We start from the raw sequence: 21,551 nt of genomic DNA, 5'->3' as shown, positions 1-21,551 counted from the left end.
AGGATTTATTTTAAGCTTATCTTTTATAATTATATACCTTCAAAAAAGAAAGGCTTATATAGAATTTGTTATTATGTTGGTGAAACATAAAAGAAAACTTACATAAACATACATAAGTATATTCAAGATTCTTATGCGATTTAACCTATATTTTTCTGTTTGATGGAATTTAAGTTAGTTCCATAAAAACTTAATCCATTTTTTCTTAATCCACTCTAATATGTTCGCTTGTATTTACAATTTGTCTAATTATTACACAGTTTTATTTAAATCGTTTCTTGCAAGCTAAGTAGGTTTGGTTTTTTTGCTTGTTAAAATTTCTATACATAAATTAAAAATTTTGTCTCCTTCTTTTAAAGAATTTCTTCATAAATTATTCATAAAAATTTGGTTTCAGTTTCTTATTGTTCCCTTTTTTTATACTGCTTCTTGGGGGTTTAGCACAAAAACAAATTGTAGCTGAGTTTATTTAGCATTTTCATAAAACAACTTTTATATTTTTTTATCATTTTTATCTTGAACTTTATTTGTAGCTTTTGTTGTCACAAGTCAACAGGTAAAATCATTTGTAGAAGTAATATTGCAAAAAGTAGAAAAAGAAAAATAAAAGGTAGTTGTTATGTAAGAAAAAAGGTAAAAACATAATTTATGTCTGTTTATTTTTATAAAAGGCAAAGAGGAAAAATGGGGAAAAAAAACTACGAGAAGAAAGAGTGAACAAGTGATTTCCTTTTCCGCTGTAATATGCATACATACATTAATTAAATTCAAAAGGGTATATATGAAATATACATGTACAGATCGGGCAGTGTAGCCCATTTAGATGACATAACATCATTTAAATTATTGTTAGTGTTCACCTTCCTCTTTCGCTAGATTTATTTTCAATATTAAACCAATAATGTGGATCTTTAGCGTTATACTATTATTATAATTCAGATATATGTATGTATGTATGTATATAAACTTTACTATATTTATGCATATAGTACTGTTATTTTACAGTGCTTATCCTATTTACTCTTTATATTTACTCATTTAATTAACGTACTGCTTCATAAGTAGCGAAGCATATGATTTTACTTGCAATCTTTTGGTATTACTTATAACTTTAAGCTACTTCATTCACATCATTATCAGGTATATGTAAATATGTCTTTACATTTGCCAACAAAAATGATGAGTAAAATTTTAAATTGTTGTACGTAGTTGTTTCGTGTTTCGTGAATTAATTAGCAGTGGAAAAAAGAAAATCATTGAAGTATTTTCAGTATATAGTAAAGTCCAGAAAAATATTTAACTCAATAAAACTCAATCAAAAACCTTTTTTCATTTCAAGTGGAAAGTTTTACATTGTGAAAATGCATTGCTTTTATTAACGATACCTTTACGTATAAGTGTTAATGATTTGCTGATATTACAAATATTAAGTATACGCCTAAACTAGAGAAGCAGTTTAAACTTTTTATACCCTACATCACTATAGTGGGGAGGGTATTATGCGTTTGTGGTAATGTTTGTAACACCCAAAAATATTGATTCTACATCCAATCGGCATCTAATCACTTTCTGAGTCGACTTTCTGAGTACGTCTGTCTGTCTGTCTGTCTGTATGTCCGTCTGTGTGTCCATATAAAACTTGTGCGCACTCTACAGGTCGCAATTTAGTCTTCTTATGGTCCAAGGACTAATCTTATTGAAAATTTTTAAAATCGGTTCATTATTTCGTATAGCTCCCATACAACCGTACCGCCCAAATAGGTCTTTTGAGCTCATAAATATATCAAATGTTCTTGTATCACTTCAAAAAACTTATATAGTTATATATAAGTCTTAATAATACTACTAATTTTCGTAATGATCAGGCCTCATTTGGCCCTAGCCCCCATGTAAAGTGCCCTTTGACTTAAAGGTCAAAATTCACTTATAAACACTAACATCACGATGATATTCTGCATAAATAATTGATGTAGACGTAAATCCCTCAATCAAAATTTATAAACATAGGACCACATTAATCCCTGAACTCATATAACCCCTCTTTTAGAATATCCCTTTTTTTCAACAAATTGTAACATTTAAGGTAAAAATTTTTTTTATTAACGATACCTGTACGTATACGTGTTAATGATTTATTGATATAACAAATATTAAGTATACGCCTAAATTAGAAAAGCATTTCAAACTTTTTTTAACACTTAAAAATCGAATTTCATAAAGTTTTTTGCAATTTTGATTTTGAAGATGAAGTTTTATGATTTTTATTTGTTCACAATTTTTGTTCTTTTGCCTCAGAAAGTAAATCAAGGGTTTGCAAGATATGAGCCTGAGCTACAATCCCCCTCAAAGAATAGACATTAGTATCACAATTAAATATTTAATAAATAACTATCATATACTTACGAAATTCATTAGAAGAAATCCTCCTTAGGACCAATTCGTAAAACCATTAGTATGTTCTGTTAAAAAACTATATGTATATTATGAAGCTAAGTAAGTAATTATAATTATGAAATCGTGTTTACGAAAAATTCTTAAGGCTTTTAAATTTTCAATAAATCTTTGAAATAAAATCTTTTTTCAAGACAAATAGCTCAAAAGTTGCCAAGTATTCCCAAGATGAATGTTTTGCTAAAACAGGAAGAAACTTCTAATGTAAGATCAGAAATAAATGATAAAAGTAAGTAGGCTGTAAAAATAATTAAAACTGCAAGCTGACTCAGTCTCTGTAGTTAAAATTTACGCCATAATTCTTCTTTATGTGGCTAGACAGCGAATTTATATTGCATTGTCAAGAGACATATTGCAATTTATACTGTCTTGCACACACACACAAATATTCAAATATACATATAAACATACCCATACAAGTTAAGCTCAAGCAAACATACACACATACATATGTATGTTAATACCGTTGTATTGTGAGATGTTGAAAGCTGCTTTAGTTTGCACTTTTTAACATGCCTGCACATCATTCATTGTCATTGGATGTTGCACATGGACACACATGCATTTATACACTAATATAAATACATGCTATATTTCTTCTACATGTATGTAGCTGCTTACTTGTCCACATTAACTGCTTACTTCTACTCATTACTCACAAGTACGTAAATGCATGTGAATTGCTATGTCTTTTATATTTACATGCATACACATGTAACAGGGTATTTTTTTAAAGAAGTTCAGTTCTAGTTCAGTTCTAGTTCAGTTCTAGTTCAGTTTTAGATTAGTACAATTCGATTCTGCTATCGTTTGGTTCTTTTCATAGCCAGAGCATGTCTAGATGATTATAGAATCTTACAAACACCCAAAAAGTAATAAAGAAATTTAAACTCACCCTAATATATTTTTCTCATTGTCATCATCAACAGCTTTTACTTCACATATTATGTATGTTTATTGTATGGCTGCTTGCAGCATAAAAAACGTATAACAATGTGAGTGTGGTAGTTTTTTTTTTGTACTGATGTTATGTGCCACTTTTAATTTTATTTGTTATAAAATTTTTAATTATGTATATATGAGTGTGAGTGCATTTTCACATTTTTTATATTATTAATTTTACTCATGTAAGACAAGTATGTTAAGAGGGTTGTTTGAAAAGTTTGTTAAAATGTACATATAATAATTTATCAATTAGTAACTTTATAAGCAATCTATAATAATAATTGCACTCATTTGATCGTAATACTTATATACATATATCATAATTCAAGAATATAAATTGAGATATTGAAACGAATATTAACTAGTGCATATCAACTTTCAGATAATCCCTTTATCAGTATGATGTTGCAATTTTCATAATGTAAAATTTTTTGCTCTTTTTTTGCTTTCATTAAAACATTATTTGCACGCTTTATAAAATAAATTCCAATTTCAGGGTGAGTGAAACCAACAACTGACAAAAAATGAAGAACATCAAGAAGACTTGTGTATATAAATTTAAATGTTGAACCATTTTACAAAGAGTTTGAGAACAAACTGTTAAAGGAAAGGTAAGTTTAAATGAATAAGATTAACATGAACCGTGTGCATTTTATCATCTGCGTACTATAAATATGTCAACACAATTTCTTTTACAGTGGTTTATCTGTATACATGTACATAGGTGGATGGGTGTACTATTAATAGCTAGTTTTTATATTTTTGTAACTATTCGTGGAATTTTAATGGAAATATGAGAACAAAAAACAAGTAGTATTTTAAGTGGCTCTAGGGTATTTTATTTAGTTTAAGATTTTCTTCTTTATTTGACTTAATAAAGTTCTGAGAAATTTTTACAAATTTTACAACAATTGTATGTTATTTTTAGGGAGATCAAAATTCAAAGAAAGTATGATCCGATATATGATTCCTTCCACTATCAGTGATCCACTGTTTTTTTTTTTATTTTATTCATTATGTTCTTTTTCACTTTAACTTACTTTCATACATTATTTACTCACAATATTATTTTCATTTTCCTTCTGTTATTTTGTATTACTTATTTTGTTGTTGTTGTCGTTTACAACAATGAACTGTAAAAGAAAAAGTAAGTAAAACCCCATCAAGGAAAAATCAACAAAGATATAAACGACAAAAAATTTTACAAAAACTGAATACAAAAAAAGTAAATATGTATATAATAACTTTTTTATATAGTTCAACAAGAATAAAACGGAGGAAAATATACAAAGACAAGGAAGACAACATAAAAACATATTAATGAAATAACAGACATTTTAAAGGAAAATGGCTTAAGGCAATAACTTTTGATGCGTTCGGTATTCAACGGTATAATTTCTGTTTGGTTACCTATGGTAACATTAAACAGATTGAAAAAGGACTCAAAGAGTCAACACATATACATACACACATACAAACGTATCTAGACATATTTATAAATTTATCTACAAACTCGAAAATATGCAAATATGAGTGTATGCGTACATATACATACAAACATGTTTACACACAACACTTGCTTGATAAATATTGTTAATGCAAAAAGATATATCCATATTTAAAACTCAGTGTTAAATGACACATCTTCAAGAGCCGGCAAAAGAGCTCCCTTATGTCAATTGTGCGCAAAAAATAAAGAAAAATTATTAAAAAATTCCATTTAATATCTTCACAAATTTATATTGCTATCAATCCTTAAGGGGCATCTTTTGCATCTTCATATTGTTCGGTTTTTCATTTTTTTTTCTGAATTCTTTATAAAGCCAACAGTATAATAACTATTCAGAAACAATGTACACAACAATTTCTTGTTCATTTGTATTTTTTCCTACTTTGCCTGTTGCCAAAAATATCATGAAATTTGAATATGGAAAGTTATTTGGTTTCGATTTTTTAAGTATTTCTTTTTTTATGGTATTGCCTGCAAGTGGCTTTGACAGGAAGCCAAAAAGTACTTTAAATAAAATTCCAAACGAAATGGTATATATGGTCATTGCATAATGAATTATAAGCTTTCTCTTTGTTGCTGTCGTTGGTATGTCTAAAATCTTAAGACAGTTTTAATTCAAAGCGATAAGTTGTTTGTCTGATAAGTTTAGAGTTTTATTGAAATTTAAAACACGTGCTAGAAGTAACTTTAGAAATCTTTCAATATTATGAAATAAAGATTTTTTCAGTTCTAGAATGTTATATTTTTTATAAGCAACAGTACTAATGTTGGGAGTAATGAGCGGTTGTTTGCCATAAAATATGCCAATCGGATCAGAATTCACATTAGTTTAAGCTAAGTTCATATTTCTGTCTAACTGTCAGTTTTCAACCATCTGTCTGTCTTATTATATATGTATGTATGCATATGCCCGTCAGTCGGTTTGTTAATCCATGTTCATCTGTATGTCTATATGTCAGTCTCCAAATGTCCGTCTGCCTAACTCCATCTGTTTGGTTGTCTGGCTGTATATCACTAACAGTCTGCTTGTCTGTCTATTCATCTGACTGTCTGTCTGTCTGGTTGTTTGTCTATTTTCTGTATGTATGGCTATATATCTGTCTCTCTGTCTGTCTGTCTGTCTGTCTGTCTGTCTGTTTGTCTGTCTGTCTGTCTGTCTGTTTGTCTGTCTACCTGTCTGTCTGTCTGTTTGTCTGTCTGTCTGACTGTTTGTCTGTCTGATTGTGTGTCTGTGTTATGGGTTGAGCTGATTGATCCTTGTCTTCCTTGTCAAAATCACAACTTCCGAAAACATTTCTCGTACTTTGAAATTTATGGACTAAAACTTACGGAACACTTTTACATAAGCTTCGGTGAGCAATCGGAGCCTTTCAAGCTCCCACAAAACGTCCTTCATTGCTCTATAATGTTCACGAAGTGAGTTATAACAAATTACAGTTATAAACGCCTATTCTTTAAATTTTTCTCAAATAAACAAAACTTTTCTACAATAAATTCCATTGTTCCTAAATATTTTCCTTAAATTATATTTCTAGCACACATACATTTAAATAACGAATAAACATTTTAATGGTTTGATTGGGTAGTTTTGTCTTGATTTTTTTGTGTTTTTCAGTGATTGTGCTTTTATTTCTGGCTACTAACAATTTGCTAACTTTCTCATCTTCATTTTCACTAAAATTTCTTTTTTTGTTTTTAGTCTTTAGAGAGCCTTTATTTATCCAAATATGCATGATAATCATATTTTCATAATTGCAAAATAAAAATGAAAATCAGCAAAATGATAAACAACAGAGCAAAAAAAAGTTTATAAAAAGAAAATAGATTTCTATGGATTAGTGAAATGATAAAGTAGAGATAACAGTTACACTACATAAAATTGAGTAATTAAAAAAAAAATAATTAAAAAAAAAAAATATGAAACGAAACATACGGAAAGACAAAAGGAGTTACCCATGGACAGACAGTTAAACGGATAGAAGGATGGAATGATGAATTGTTGGTCTAATCGGCTGTTATTGTATTAGCAAAACTATAATTTTTATAAATATTTACTTACAATTTCAAAACCTTAATATCACTTTCCTGTAGCGCAACCTAAATTGTCCCTCTTCATCATTTAACATTAGAGAAACTACCCAAATTAATGGGTTTGTTGTCTGCTTAAGAAAAATGAGATGTAAATAAAAGAAAATTTATTTGCTTATGAAAATGAATTGTTGTTTTGGTCATTTTTATTTTCTTTCAATTTGTTAACATTATTTGGTTATATAACAATAGAACTCGTTTAAAAGTTTGTTTCTGGTTTTCCAAACACAAAACTCTTGTATTTATTTAAAATTTGGTTTGTTTTTCTACAAAAGTTGTTTAAATTGTCATCGTAATTGTAAATATCTAACTAGGAGAAGTTTTATTTAGATTAGAAAAAAGTAGTTCAGGTTTGAAAAAACGTATGCTGAAAAACTGTGATAAAACTAGTAAGAAATTATAGTAGGGATTGGTCGACCATACGATCCTTACACAAATTTTGAAAATATGTAAAATATGATTAATTGTGTATCCTTCAACTATGAGTTCCGACCACATTTTACGATTAAGCTATGATGTCTTCAATGGTTATTGAAATCAATATTCTGAAGATATCTTCGGGACCCAAATATCCAAAATTTCTATCTTACATACTTTCGACAAGACCCTGTTTAAAATCGGTTAATAATTAATCGAAATATGAGCAAATTTCTGAAACGATCAATGATATTGTGAAAATTTCGAACAAAAACAACATTTACTTTCATTGTTTTGTTATAATTATAAAAAAAATGTGTTGTCACAGTTAAGGCGTTTTAAATATTAATATTTAATTTCAATACATTTAAAAAATTTAAGTAATTTTTTAAGCACTTAAAAAATTAGCATTTACATTTAATAACTGACCTTTAATATTTATTATAATAATATAATAAAGTTAAATGCCATTTGTTTTAATTTGATAATGCTAATAAATGCCATATGTTATTTAATAATTATTACAATGAATAAATATTTAATTAGGGTTATATACTGGCATTAAACAAATATACCACAATTAGTGGTTTTTTCCATATGTATGAATTTGTATGAATTCAAAACAAATAATTAGTTGCACTTATTGGTTAACTGCATCGTGTTCAGTTCCTTAGAGCGTGCAATAGAATTTGATAAAAAAAGGTAGGAAAGTATTTGTTATTGGCATGTTCGACTATAAGATGTCCCACACACATATATGTATTTTCAATAGAAACACATTTGATTGAACAGATATTATATGTGAAAATCTGGATGTGTTTCAGTAAATAAATATTAATTAAAATAGAATATGCAGCCAGTTATGAAAGCATAATATTTTAAAATTCTTTCATAATAATGTTATGTTGATATTTGAAAGTTTTGCCTCCCTCGTATTAAATTCCAGACTTTGCGTCATCCAATTACTATTTGTTTCGATCGATTTATTTTAGAACAATATATCAGAATCTGGATTCATTAAATAATGCACGACAGTTTTAGTAAATTTTGAAAAATATTTTACTGATAATTTTTAAAAAGAAAAAATTGAAAAATAACAAGTTTTGAAAGAACGAGACATTTTTATTTAAAAATCTATTTCTGAAAAAAAAAAAATCATTTTTAGTTTTTAAATTAATCAAATTATCAATGAAAATAAGTTTTTTATACCCACCATCAGAAAAGATGGGGGGTATATTGTTTTTGTCATTCCGTTTGTAACACATTGAAATATTCGTCTAAGACCCATAAAAGTATATATATTCTGGGTCCTTATTAGATTCTAAGACGATCTAGCCATGTCCGTCCGTCTGTCCGTCTGTCCGTCTGTCCGTCTGTCCGTCTGTCTGTCTGTCTGTCTGTCTGTCTGTCTGTCTGTCTGTCTGTCTGTCTGTCTGTCTGTTGAAAACACGATAGAGCCCAAATGAAAGTAGCTAGCCAGCTGAAATTTTGCACAGATACTTCTAGTTGATGCAGTTTGTTTGGTATTGAAAATGGGCTATATCGGTCCACAATTTCGCCTAGCCCCCATATAAGGCCCCCTTCAGAAAATGACTTTATCGCTCATAACTTGCTAACGGAAGAACCAATAGCAATGAAATTCGGCACAAACATGTCTTATAAATCTTCTCGTGGAATTTAATAAGGATCGGTCCATAATTGACCCTACCCCCCATATAAAGTTCCCTTCAGAAAATGACTTTATCGCCCATAACTGGCTAAGAAAAGCATCAAGAGCGGTGAACTTCGACACAAACATGTTTTATGAGAACCTAAATCTCTTTATAAAATTTTATAAGGATAGGCCCGTAATTGACCCTACCCCCCATATAAAGTCCCCTTCAAAAAATGACTTTATCGCCCATAACTGGCTAAGAGAAGCATCAATAGCGGTGAACTTCGGCACAAACATGTTTTATGGGAACATAAATCTCTTCATATAATTTTATAAGGATAGGCTCATAATTGACCCTACCCCCCATATAAAGTCCCCTTCAGAAAATGACTTTATCGACCATAAATGGCTAAGAGAAGCATCAATAGCGGTGAAATTCGCCACAAACATGTTTTATGGGAACATAAATCTCTTTATATAATTTTATAAGGATCGGTCCATAATTGACCCTACCCCCCATATAAAGTCCCCTTCAGAAAATTACTCTATCGCTCATAACTGGCTAAGAAAACGTCAATAGCGGCGAAATTCGGCACAAACATGTTTAATGAGAACCTAAATTTCTTTGTAAAATTTTATAAGGATAGGCCCATAATTGACCCTACCCCCCATATAAAGTCCCCTTCAGAAAATAACTTTATCGACCATAACTGGCTAAGAGAAGCATCAATAGCGGTGAAATTCGCCACAAACATGTTTTATGGGAACACAAATCTCTTTATATAATTTTATAAGGATCGGTCCATAATTACCCTACCCCCCATATAAAGTCCCCTTCAGAAAATGACTTTATTGCCCATAACTGTCTAAGAGAAGCATCAATAGCGGTGAAATTCGGCACAAACATGTTTTAAGGGAACCTAAATCTCTTTGTGAAATTTTATAAGGATTGACCCTACCCCCCATTTAAAGTCCCCTTCAGAAAATGACTTTATCGACCATAACTGGCTAAGAGAAGCATCAATGGCGGTGAAATTCGCCACAAACATGTTTTATGGGAACATAAATCTCTTCATATAATTTTATAAGGATCGGTCCATAATTGACCCTACCCCCCATATAAAGTCTCCTTCAGAAAATGACTTTTAGGCTTATTACTGACTCAAAAATGTGAGTACAGTAGTAAAATTCTACATAAACAAGTTTTGTGCGGGCCAAAAGTTCTTTATCAAATTTTATAAGGATTGGTCCTTAATTAGCTCTATCCCCCTTGTAAGGTCCCCTTCAGAAAATGACTTTAAAGTTCATTACTAGATTAAAACTGCGTGTACAGCGATGAAATTCGACATGAACAATTTTCGTATTAGTTAAAATCTCCCACTAAATTTTATGAGGATCAGTCTGTAATTAACCATACGCCCCTATAAGGTCCGCTTCAGAAAATGACTTTAACGCTCATTACTGACTCAAAAATGCGATTACAGCAGTGCGATAGCAGCGACTACAGCGATGAAATTTCACATAAACAAGTTTTGTATGAGCCCCCACCCTATGCCCCTATTAAGGTCCCCATTAGAAAATTACTTTAAAGCTCATTACTGGCTCAAAAATGCGACATAAACAATATTTGTATGTACAAAAATCGTTCTAAATTTTAGAAGTATCGATCAATAATTGACTTATACGGTGGTATAGGGGCGCCTTTAACGCTCATTACTGGCATAAAAATACGAGTAGATATATGCAATTCAACATAAGTGTTATGGGAACTGAAATCTTCCTACCGACATTGATGAAGATGGATCGATAAATGACCACTTCAGTAAAATTAAAAAATCGGTCTATAATTGACCCTAGAATCAATTTAACGCTCATGTATAGCTCAAAAGTTCTTCCAAGTTACGGTATTTTTCAACTGAATTTGATGAAAATTGGTCGATAACTAATCAAACACCCATTTTCGATTTCCTTCAGATAATGACTTCAAACCTCATGACTGAATTAAAGATACAAGTACAGCTACATTAGATACAAATAATTATTGTATAAACAGACAAGGATAGGTCCATAATTGACTCTACCCTCCATATAACCACTCTTACAAAAAAACAGTTTATGGTTATAAATATTGGATCAAACAAAAGTAATATTTTTAATTCGGAAGAGCACGGTCCATGCTTAAGCCTTTATTAAATTCCCTCTCCCAAAAGATCGATAATATCAAAGTTTATTTATAAGGATGATTTGATGGTGGGTATAAAAGATTCGGCATGGCCGAATATAACACTCTTACTTGTTTCTATTTTATTCGCTAAATTTCTAGCTATAAATAAATAAGTGCTAACATATGTGACGTATACTTTATATTATATAGTTTCTATTAAATATAAAGTATACGCCAAATATGATAAGAAGCATACATACATATGGGCAATTTCATGTCAAGTGATGACCGAACTGAAAAACAAGTAAGAAAGTATAGTCGGGCGCGACCGACCATATGATACCCTACACCAGTTATGAATATTAAATTGTAATTTATTTTTCATAATAAAGTATTTATCTTCTATTACCATGTTCTGATACATTTAAGCAATTTATGGATGTAAACAAATTTTCTGAAAGAGGCTTTATATGGGGGCTAGGGGCAAATATGGACCAAGCCCGATAAAATTTTGTGAATATATTTATATAATATTTATTTTTGCTAAATTTCATCGCAATATTTGTGTTTATAAGTTAATTTTGGACATTCAAGTAATTTTCTGAAGGGGACTTTGTAAGGGAGCTAGGGTCAAATGAGGCCCGATCTCTACGAACTTTGGCAAGATCATCAAGGCTTGCATAAAACTTAGTTGTACCGCTTTTTATCGATACACAGGTATATTTAACATAACTATGAGCCCTTTTCGGTGGGTTCTGTTGTGTGGGGGCTAGGTGAAATAATGGACCGATTTTAAACTTTTAATAGGCTTCGTCCTTGGTATACTTTAAGGTGGGTATAGGAGGAATATTTTTGTATGTTACAAACATCAGCACTAAAGTGGTGTAGGGTATAAAAAATCGATTTTGACGAAATTTGCACCATTTTGACACAACTCTATCGATCAAGAACTGCCGGTCTTAGAGGGGATTAAAGTTGGAAATTTTGGTATAACAGGGTCCTATTCAAATGAGTGTAACTTTTCATCTATTAGTCCTAGAAAAAATTGTCCAAAGGAGTTAAGATAGCTATTTCATCATTCTTTCCAAAAAAATTTAAGTTAAGTTTTTAAGCTGTTAATGAGCGTTATAGTAATTTCCACAGGGAACCTTATATGCGGGTTAGTGCCAATTATGTTCCTATGTTCGCTATAATTCAGAATTTAATTTTAAGTGACAAAAAACTAACTTATGCGAAATTTTGTCGCATTTGCCTCATAATCAATGAATAAGTGAAAGTTTGAAACACTTTAAACAATATTCCGGGGGGTACATTTGTATGGGGCTATATGAATTCGTTGAGCGATTTTTCCCATTTTCAATACCAAATATTTCTGATCAATAAAGAATATTTTTTATTCATCTCACTATCTCTTTTTTTGTGGACGCTATCGTGCCAACAACAGACAGACTCTAATTTCAGGCTAATATCTGGTTTGTATCTAATTTAAAGTTTCGGATGGTGAAATTATACAATAAAACTCAAAATTTTGTCATATTCAATATATTTAACATCTTTCATAACAACACCAAATTAAAACAGCAAGTAATTAGTTTGCTTATGCCAAATGTTGCGTATATATTTAAATTAATAGTTACAATTATTACGTGTATATAATTGCGGCTACAATTATTTAATTACAATATGTTTTCATATAGAAATGTATGTATGACTATACAAACATTAGATCTACTCTTTGAACAAGTGTGTGTAGAATAGTAAGATGGATCTTTAGAGAATTGCATAATAATCAGTGTATAGATGTATATTTTTGAAAGAAACCTATGGGTAACAAACAATTATGTAATTTATAGATTTTTATCCATTTTTGTAGTTCCAGCCTAATGTGTACATATATACATAAATAATAAGTTTCTTTAATTAGTATGTTAAACACAAAAATAAATAACCTCATTGTGGTGGAACATTAAGTACAATTGAATAAATTTATTATATTTTTATTTCAGAATTTCTTAGAACATTTATACGGATATCAGTTAAATATAGTTAAAAACAAAAAATCAAAATAATATATATGTATAATTTGTATTTATTTAACATTTGATATACACTGAACTATGTACATTATTAAAAAACTTTCTTATTTAAAATTTATCGCTTGGTTGGTTAATTTTTTAAAAAGCTCTGGTTTTTCTATATAAGTATTATACTACTATGACTTTATTTATTGATCTTTGATAAAAAAAATAAAAATAAATAAAACAGCAACCATATTCTGTATGGTACATACACACATAAATACAATTACTAGCCTATATATAAAATTATTTTTGTTGGTAATTTTATATTAACCAAATAATAAAATTATACAGCAAAACAAAAACTTTAACACAGGTTTTAAAAATCAGTTAAATCAAGATACTATCAATAATTCAATTTATTTTTTGTTGTCCTTTTTTTATTTGTTTGCCGCATGATGTTGTCGTAAAAAATAAAGTTTAAAAAAAAACAATTGTTAAAAAACAAAACAATATAAATATATCACACATATACGAATATGTATATCCAGCACTTAATAATGTATACACCATGTAGTCAATTCAATTCACTGTATTGTATTTTGCAAAAATATTTAAATTGTTATTTTAAAACAAAACAAAAATTGTACATTTATATGGTGAAAACATAATCGAGACCATCAGAAGATTGGCCAGAAACCATAAACATACATACAATTTGGCCACTTTTATAGTTGATAAATGTTTATTCGAAAATAGTGTATCAATTTAAATATTTTCTTTTGCTGTTCTCAATAAACTGCATTTTATTTATTTATCAATTGATAAAAACATAAAAGATGGAATATTTCAATATAAATGTTTATTGTGGAAATGTACAACACCACTTACTGCAGCATAATCTGTTGAAAGATGTCTGAATCAATGTATTGCTAAAAGTGCCACTTTTGTAAGCATACATACATGGATTTTTTATCGAACATATTTTCTGTGAAATTTATCTGAATGAAGATTTTATCGAACAATTTTCTAGTTCAGTTCTAGTTCAGTTCTAGTTGAGTTCTAATTCAGTTCTAGTTCAGTTCTAGTTCAGTTCTAGTTCAGTTCTAGTTCAGTTCTAGTTCAGTTCTAGTTCAGTTCTAGTTCAGTTCTAGTTCAGTTCTAGTTCAGTTCTAGTTCAGTTCTAGTTCAGTTCTAGTTCAGTTCTAGTTCAGTTCTAGTTCAGTTCTAGTTCAGTTCTAGTTCAGTTCTAGTTCAGTTCTAGTTCAGTTCTAGTTCAGTTCTAGTTCAGTTCTAGTTCAGTTCTAGTTCAGTTCTAGTTCAGTTCTAGTTCAGTTCTAGTTCAGTTCTAGTTCAGTTCTAGTTCAGTTCTAGTTCAGTTCTAGTTCAGTTCTAGTTCAGTTCTAGTTCAGTTCTAGTTCAGTTCTAGTTCAGTTCTAGTTCAGTTCTAGTTCAGTTCTAGTTCAGTTCTAGTTCAGTTCTAGTTCAGTTCTAGTTCAGTTCTAGTTCAGTTCTAGTTCAGTTCTAGTTCAGTTCTAGTTCAGTTCTAGTTCTAGTTGAGTTCTAGTTCAGTTCTAATTCAGTTCTAGTTCAGTTCTAGTTTCAGTTCTAGTTCAGTTCTAGTTCAGTTCTAGTTCAGTTCTAGTTCAGTTCTAGTTCAGTTCTAGTTCAGTTCAGTTGTAGTTCAGTTCTAGTTCAGTCTAGTTCAGTTCTAGTTCAGTTCTACTTCAGTTCTAGTTCAGTTCTAGTTCAGTTCTAGTTCAGTTCTAGTTCAGTTCTAGTTCAGTTCTAGTTCAGTTCTAGTCAGTTCTAGTTCAGTTCTAGTTCAGTTCTAGTCAGTTCTAGTTCAGTTCTAGTTCAGTTCTAGTTCAGTTCTAGTTCAGTTCTAGTTCAGTTCTAGTTCAGTTCTAGTTCAGTTCTAGTTCAGTTCTAGTTCAGTTCTAGTTCAGTTCTAGTTCAGTTCTAGTTCAGTTCTAGTTCAGTTCAGTTCTAGTTCAGTTCTAGTTCAGTTCTAGTTCAGTTCTAGTTCAGTTCTAGTTCAGTTCTAGTTCAGTTCTAGTTCAGTTCAGTTCAGTGTGTTATAAAAACACATTGTTTTACCACATAAAGTGATGCCTGGTAATTATAATACTATAGTATCGATGAATATCACTATTGATTGATGCCTGTTACATAGTACATCTTATTGTTTTTAAACAATATCACCCATACAGATACAATAAACGGACCTTATAAATAAACGTACTTTCTCCCATATCATTGGTGGCAACATAGATGTACATATTGGGATGTTTTTGTGTTTCCGTTTATTTTCAGTTGTTTATACAGTTCAAGAGAACATATAAAATATTTATTTCTGTTTAACCTACTACCCGAAGGAAGGTAAAAACTTTTTTTGGGCCATTAACAAATAAATAAAAGAATATGCCTTCCATGCTTTTTCATGTGTTTTTGGCATTTGTCTTAATTTTTTTATTTTAAAGCAAAATACAGGAAAATTTAAAATTACAGCAAACGAAAAAAGATCAAAGCTTTTTATATGTAGTGCTTATTTATTGAATTTTTATAGTTGTTTCACATCTACTTCACATTAAATACTTTTATAATTTTTTTTTTAAGTTTTTGTCTTCCAAATCATTCCATTTTAAATTAAAAGTAAAAAACTTCCCGCACATTCATAATTGCTTAATAAAGTTGCTTACAGTTAACTGAAGAATTTTGTATTTAAAAAGTATGCAATAAATATAAAATAAACAATTGATATATTTTTGAATACGGAGGTTACTTTATATATTGCATTAATTAATCTGCGTGGTCATGCATTTTATTTGGAGACAATTCGTAGTTAAAAATGAACAGCAAATATGTATGTGTGAGCACTAAATTAACACATATTTTTTTGATAAATACTTTTATTTCGATTTTAATTGTTTAATATTTTTTTATAGTGTGTCAGCCTCTTGTGGAAAATATGTATACAAAAAAGTACATTTATATCCACACGATGATTTTAAAATTATTGGTCAGTTTCTGCCTATATTTTTTTATTAAAAATTTACCAGCTAGGCGTCACGAGAAATATGACCGTAAATTGAGTTTGAATTTAAAAAGTAATAAAAATATACACTGCAATATTTCTGCACTCAAACGTTTGCTGAAAATTAAGGGGAATAATTAATTTAAGCAGAATAAAATCAGAAGTGAATAAAACTGAACTAGAACTGAACTAGAACAAAACTAGAACAGAACTAGAACTAGAACTGAACTAGAACTGAACTAGAACTGAACTAGAACTGAACTAGAACTGAACTAGAACTGAACTAGAACTGAACTAGAACTGAACTAGAACTGAACTAGAACTGAACTAGAACTGAACTAGAACTGAACTAGAACTGAACTAGAACTGAACTAGAACTGAACTAGAACTGAACTAGAACTGAACTAGAACTGAACTAGAACTGAACTGAACTAGAACTGAACTAGAACTGAACTAGAACTGAACTAAACTGAACTAGAACTGAACTAGAACTGAACTAGAACTGAACTAGAACTGAACTAGAACTGAACTAGAACTGAACTAGAACTGAACTAGAACTGAACTAGAACTGAACTAGAACTGAACTAGAACTGAACTAGAACTGAACTAGAACTGAACAAAACCTTACCCTAATAACTTTATTCATCAAAATAAATTCTGTTTTAATTTGTTGATTTTATGCATTGAACGTGATAACAAACGTGTTTATTGAATAATTGTTTAATATTGCATGACTATTAAATTGATTTAAAGTTTAAATGAACCATGTTATTCATGCAATAAATGTGGTGATTCTTTGGCCATCAAATAAAGCTTTAAAAAAACATTAATCGTAAGTATCATTTGGTATTTATTTTAATATTAATATTTTCTCCATTTAGACTAAGTATGTATAGTAAAACTTAAAAAAAAGATAATTTTAAATTGATTAATTTAAGAATGAACGTTAAAATATTTGGCGAAATTTTTGGCATACCACCACGAGATGGCCAAAGTTGTATAATTATTGAAAATAATTTTTTTATGTCATTTGAAATCAAAAACATCACGCACCAACCTCAATTTCTAATATAAACCAAATTTTTTATTTTTGTTTTAGTTTTTAAATTAAAATATTTATATATGGGCATTTCTACCTAGAAGTATATTTTTGTCACATCGTGACTCATCATTGCCAATATCTCCGAACTTTTTGATTTTTCACAAATATACTATTTTACATCCCTAAATGAAAAAGTCCATAAAAAGTTATTTGTTGATTTGTTTTGACCATATCTCCGATTCTTATGGACCGATTTTACTGGTTTTAAACAACTAAATACTTAAAAGCATATTTAAATTAATTATCTAAGATTTGGATTCCGAAGACATATGGATCCTTCAAAAAACTGATTTAAAAAAAACAGACGGACAGACATTTGGTGCGTGAACTTTTTAATCAACCGCGAAAAACTAATAATATTGTTTCTTCTAGTTTTTATACACTCCACCACCATCAGTGGTGATAGAGGGTATATATAACTTTGTCATTCCGTGTGTAACACCAAGAAATATTCATCTGAGACCCAACAAAGTATGTATATTCTGGGTCCTTATGAAATTCTGAGTCGATTTAGCTATGTCCGTCTGTCCGTCCGTCTGTCTGTCTGTGTAAAACACGCTCACGTTAAAGAAGCAATATAATTTAACCAAGTTCCCCCAAAAATGTTCATTGTTATCCGGTACAGTTTGGTATTGAAAATGAGCAAAATCGGTTCACATCGGGAAAAGTTATGAATCAAAATTTAAAACAACTCCGAAAAAAATAAGCATTTTTTACACATTCTGATGTAATTTTCTCGAAAACTATGCAAGATAATTTTATGAAAGTCATCATACATTTGTTTCTACACAAGATCCTGACTCTTGCTGAAAATTGCCAGAATCGGTCCATAATTTCATATACCTCCCATACAAAAGTACATATTCCCGGAAAATGAGTTTTTTATCAATAACTTCCGTCAGAATGCTGATATCTTTACAAAATATTACAAATTAAAATCTAATGTCAATAGAATTCATTGAAAGGAAAAATTTTCTGGATCGGTCCATAATTGGACATAGCTCACATACAAGGTCCCCTCCCGAAAATCACTTAAACGCGCATAACTCAAAATTACAAGTACAAGTATTGCTCATATGCACAGAAATACTATGAAATTGTTTTGCGATCGGTCCATAATTGGTCATAGTTCCCATACAAGGACCCTTGCCGAAAATCACCTAAATGCGCATAACACATTACTAAATTAAGATATCCATATAAAATTTGGTACAAGTATTGCTCATGTGCACAGAAATGAAATGAAATTTTTTTGTGATCGGTCCATAATTGGTCATAGCTCCCATACAAGGTCCCCTCCCGAAAATCACTTAAAAGCACATAACTCATTGCTAAATTAAGATATCCATATAAAATTTGGAATAAGTATTGCTCATATGCACAGAAATATTACTATGAAATTTTTTTCCGATCGGTCCATAATTGGTCATAGCTCCCATACAAGGTCCCTTCCCGAAAATTACTTAAACGCACATAACTCATTACTAAATCAAGATATCCACATAAAATTTGGTTCAATTGTTGCTCTCGAATACAGAAATATTACTATGAAATTTTTTTCCGATCGGTACATAATTGGTCATAGCTCCCATACAAGGACCCTTGCCGAAAATCACCTAAACGCGCATAATTTATTACCAAATTAAGATATCCATATAAAATTTGGTACAAGTATTGGTCGGTCCATAATTGGTCATAGCTCCCATACAAGGACCCTTCCCGAAAATCACTTAAACGCGCATAACTCATTACTAAATTAAGATATCCATATAAAATTTTTAATAGGTATTGCTAATATGCACAGAAATATTACTATGAAATGTTTTTCCGATCGGTCATAAATGGTCACAGCTCCCAAACAAGGTCCCCTCCCGAAAATCTCTTAAACACACATAACTCATTACTAAATTAAAATATCCATATAAAGTTTGGTACAAGTATAGCTCTCACATAAAGAAATATTACTATGATTTTTTTTCCGATCGGTCCATAATTGGTCATAGCTCCCGTACAAGGTCCCCTTCCGAAAATCACTTAAACGCACATAACTCATTACTAAATTAAGATATCCATATAAAATTTGGTACAAGTATTGCTCACATATACAGAAATATTATTGTGGAAGTTTTTTCCGATCGGTCCATAATTGGTCATAGCTCCCATACAAGGTCACCTCCCAAAAATCACTTAAGCGCACATAACTCATTACAAAATATTGATATCCATACATTTAGCACAAATATTGCTCTTATATACATAAATTACACTATAAAATTGTTTTACAATCGGTCCATATTTGGTCATAGCTCTCATACTAGGTCACCTCCCGAAAATCACCTAAATGCATAATATTCATTGCCAAGTAATGATATAGATACAGAATTTTGAAATTTTGTCTTTATATACATAATTGGTCATAGCTCCCATACAAGGTCCTTTTACGAAAATCTCTTAAACGCACATTACTCATTACCAAATAAAGATATTGATACAAAATTTGGCACAAATATTAGTTTGGTATACAAAAATTATATTTCAAGATTTTTTCACGATCGGTCCATAACATGGGTGCGGTCGGTCCAATGCAAGTGTCCCTTCAGAAAATCACTTGAACACACATTACTTATTACTAAATTACGATATAGATACAAAATTTGACTGAAATATAGCTTTTATGTACAGTAATTTTGCTTAAAGAATATTTTACGATCGGTCTATAATTGGTCATATCTCCCATACTAGGTCCTGCCCCTAAAAACAATTTGTGTAGAACAAAATTTTATATATATGTATTTTGAAAATCCTTAAATCTTTCACACACATGCATACATGTACGTTATTAAATATCGTTAAAGCATATCTAAGGGCGCTATAAAAATATAAAAGAAAATGGGGTTTGTAATGTTCAACAAATCTTGGAATTGTAACAGATTTAAGCTGTTTAAATCTTGGTGTTTTTCTATTTAAGACATTAGAAAACTTATTTCTACAAATATTTGATCAATTAAAAAAGTAGTAATATAAAAGTAGCTGGTGGAGGGTATTTAAGATTCGGCTCAGCCGAATATATCACTCTAACTTGTTAATACTCTATTCGACTATGATATGCCAACTTGCATATTTGTAAAGAATGTCAATAGTTATATCCCTAATATTGATGTCATGTGACCCAACTTTTGAAACCTATATCTACCGATCGGGATGTAACTTTCACCAATGTTAGTGCTATTGGATAGTAGTTTGGATACAAGATTTTAACAAGATCTCTGAGTTACAATGGATGAAACATTTTTGCAAAGCATCATCAATAACATCAGTGTTACTTATTACTTATTGTTCTTAGCAATATTTTTCCTAAATTGTTTAGATAGCTATTTCTTCAATCTTTCGAAAAAAATATGTTGGAATTTTTTCAAATTTATATGCATAGTTTTACCTTTTATTGACAATATTTCCCTTTGGAAAAATCTTTGATAAGAACAGTAGATGAGAATATGAATCCCGATCGGAAGAAATGCATTAAATATAATCTTTATGATGATTGTGTTTATTTTAAATTAAATACTTCCATTGAGAGCTTATTGAATACTAATTAAACATTTTTCTGCTTAACACTTGACCCTTTTTAAAAATTAATATTTCAAATTGATATGAAATATAGAAATAATATTCTCTGTTGATGAAAGAAAAAACAAAGTTTAGTTATTTTAATTAATAAAAAAAATGATGTATATTTTATCATCCAAATACATACTATATATGTATGTACATTAGATCTGCATGTTATGTGCTAAGCCTTTAATTGTAGTGAAAATTTAAAATATGTTTTTCTTAAATTCTTAAATAAATAATTCACAAAATATTTTATATATTTTAATTTTTAAATCACAGCAATGTACATATAAACACGTTCTTTTTGGTTTTAATAACCACCGCGTCAAATATGATTGCAAAAAATATTTGTAAGGTGTGTGTAATTTAAATTTTACATGTTTGACCACCTCTTTTGAAAATAACAGAACAAAAATTTCATTTTTCATAAAAAAAATAAACCAAATATGTTTATTTAATACACAAAAATATGTATGTAGCAGGCAAGTGGAGAATGAGGAATAAACTCAAATATTCAAGTATAAATATAGTGCATGAGGAATAAACTCATATA

The sequence above is a fragment of the Lucilia sericata genome, unplaced genomic scaffold (assembly GCF_015586225.1).
Source record: "Lucilia sericata isolate MDLA Ls3-8-SP2 unplaced genomic scaffold, ASM1558622v1 Contig000606F_arrow, whole genome shotgun sequence".
Classification (NCBI taxonomy): domain Eukaryota; kingdom Metazoa; phylum Arthropoda; class Insecta; order Diptera; family Calliphoridae; genus Lucilia; species Lucilia sericata.
The sequence above is the reverse complement of the archived record's forward strand: the minus strand, read 5'-3'. Positions refer to the sequence as shown.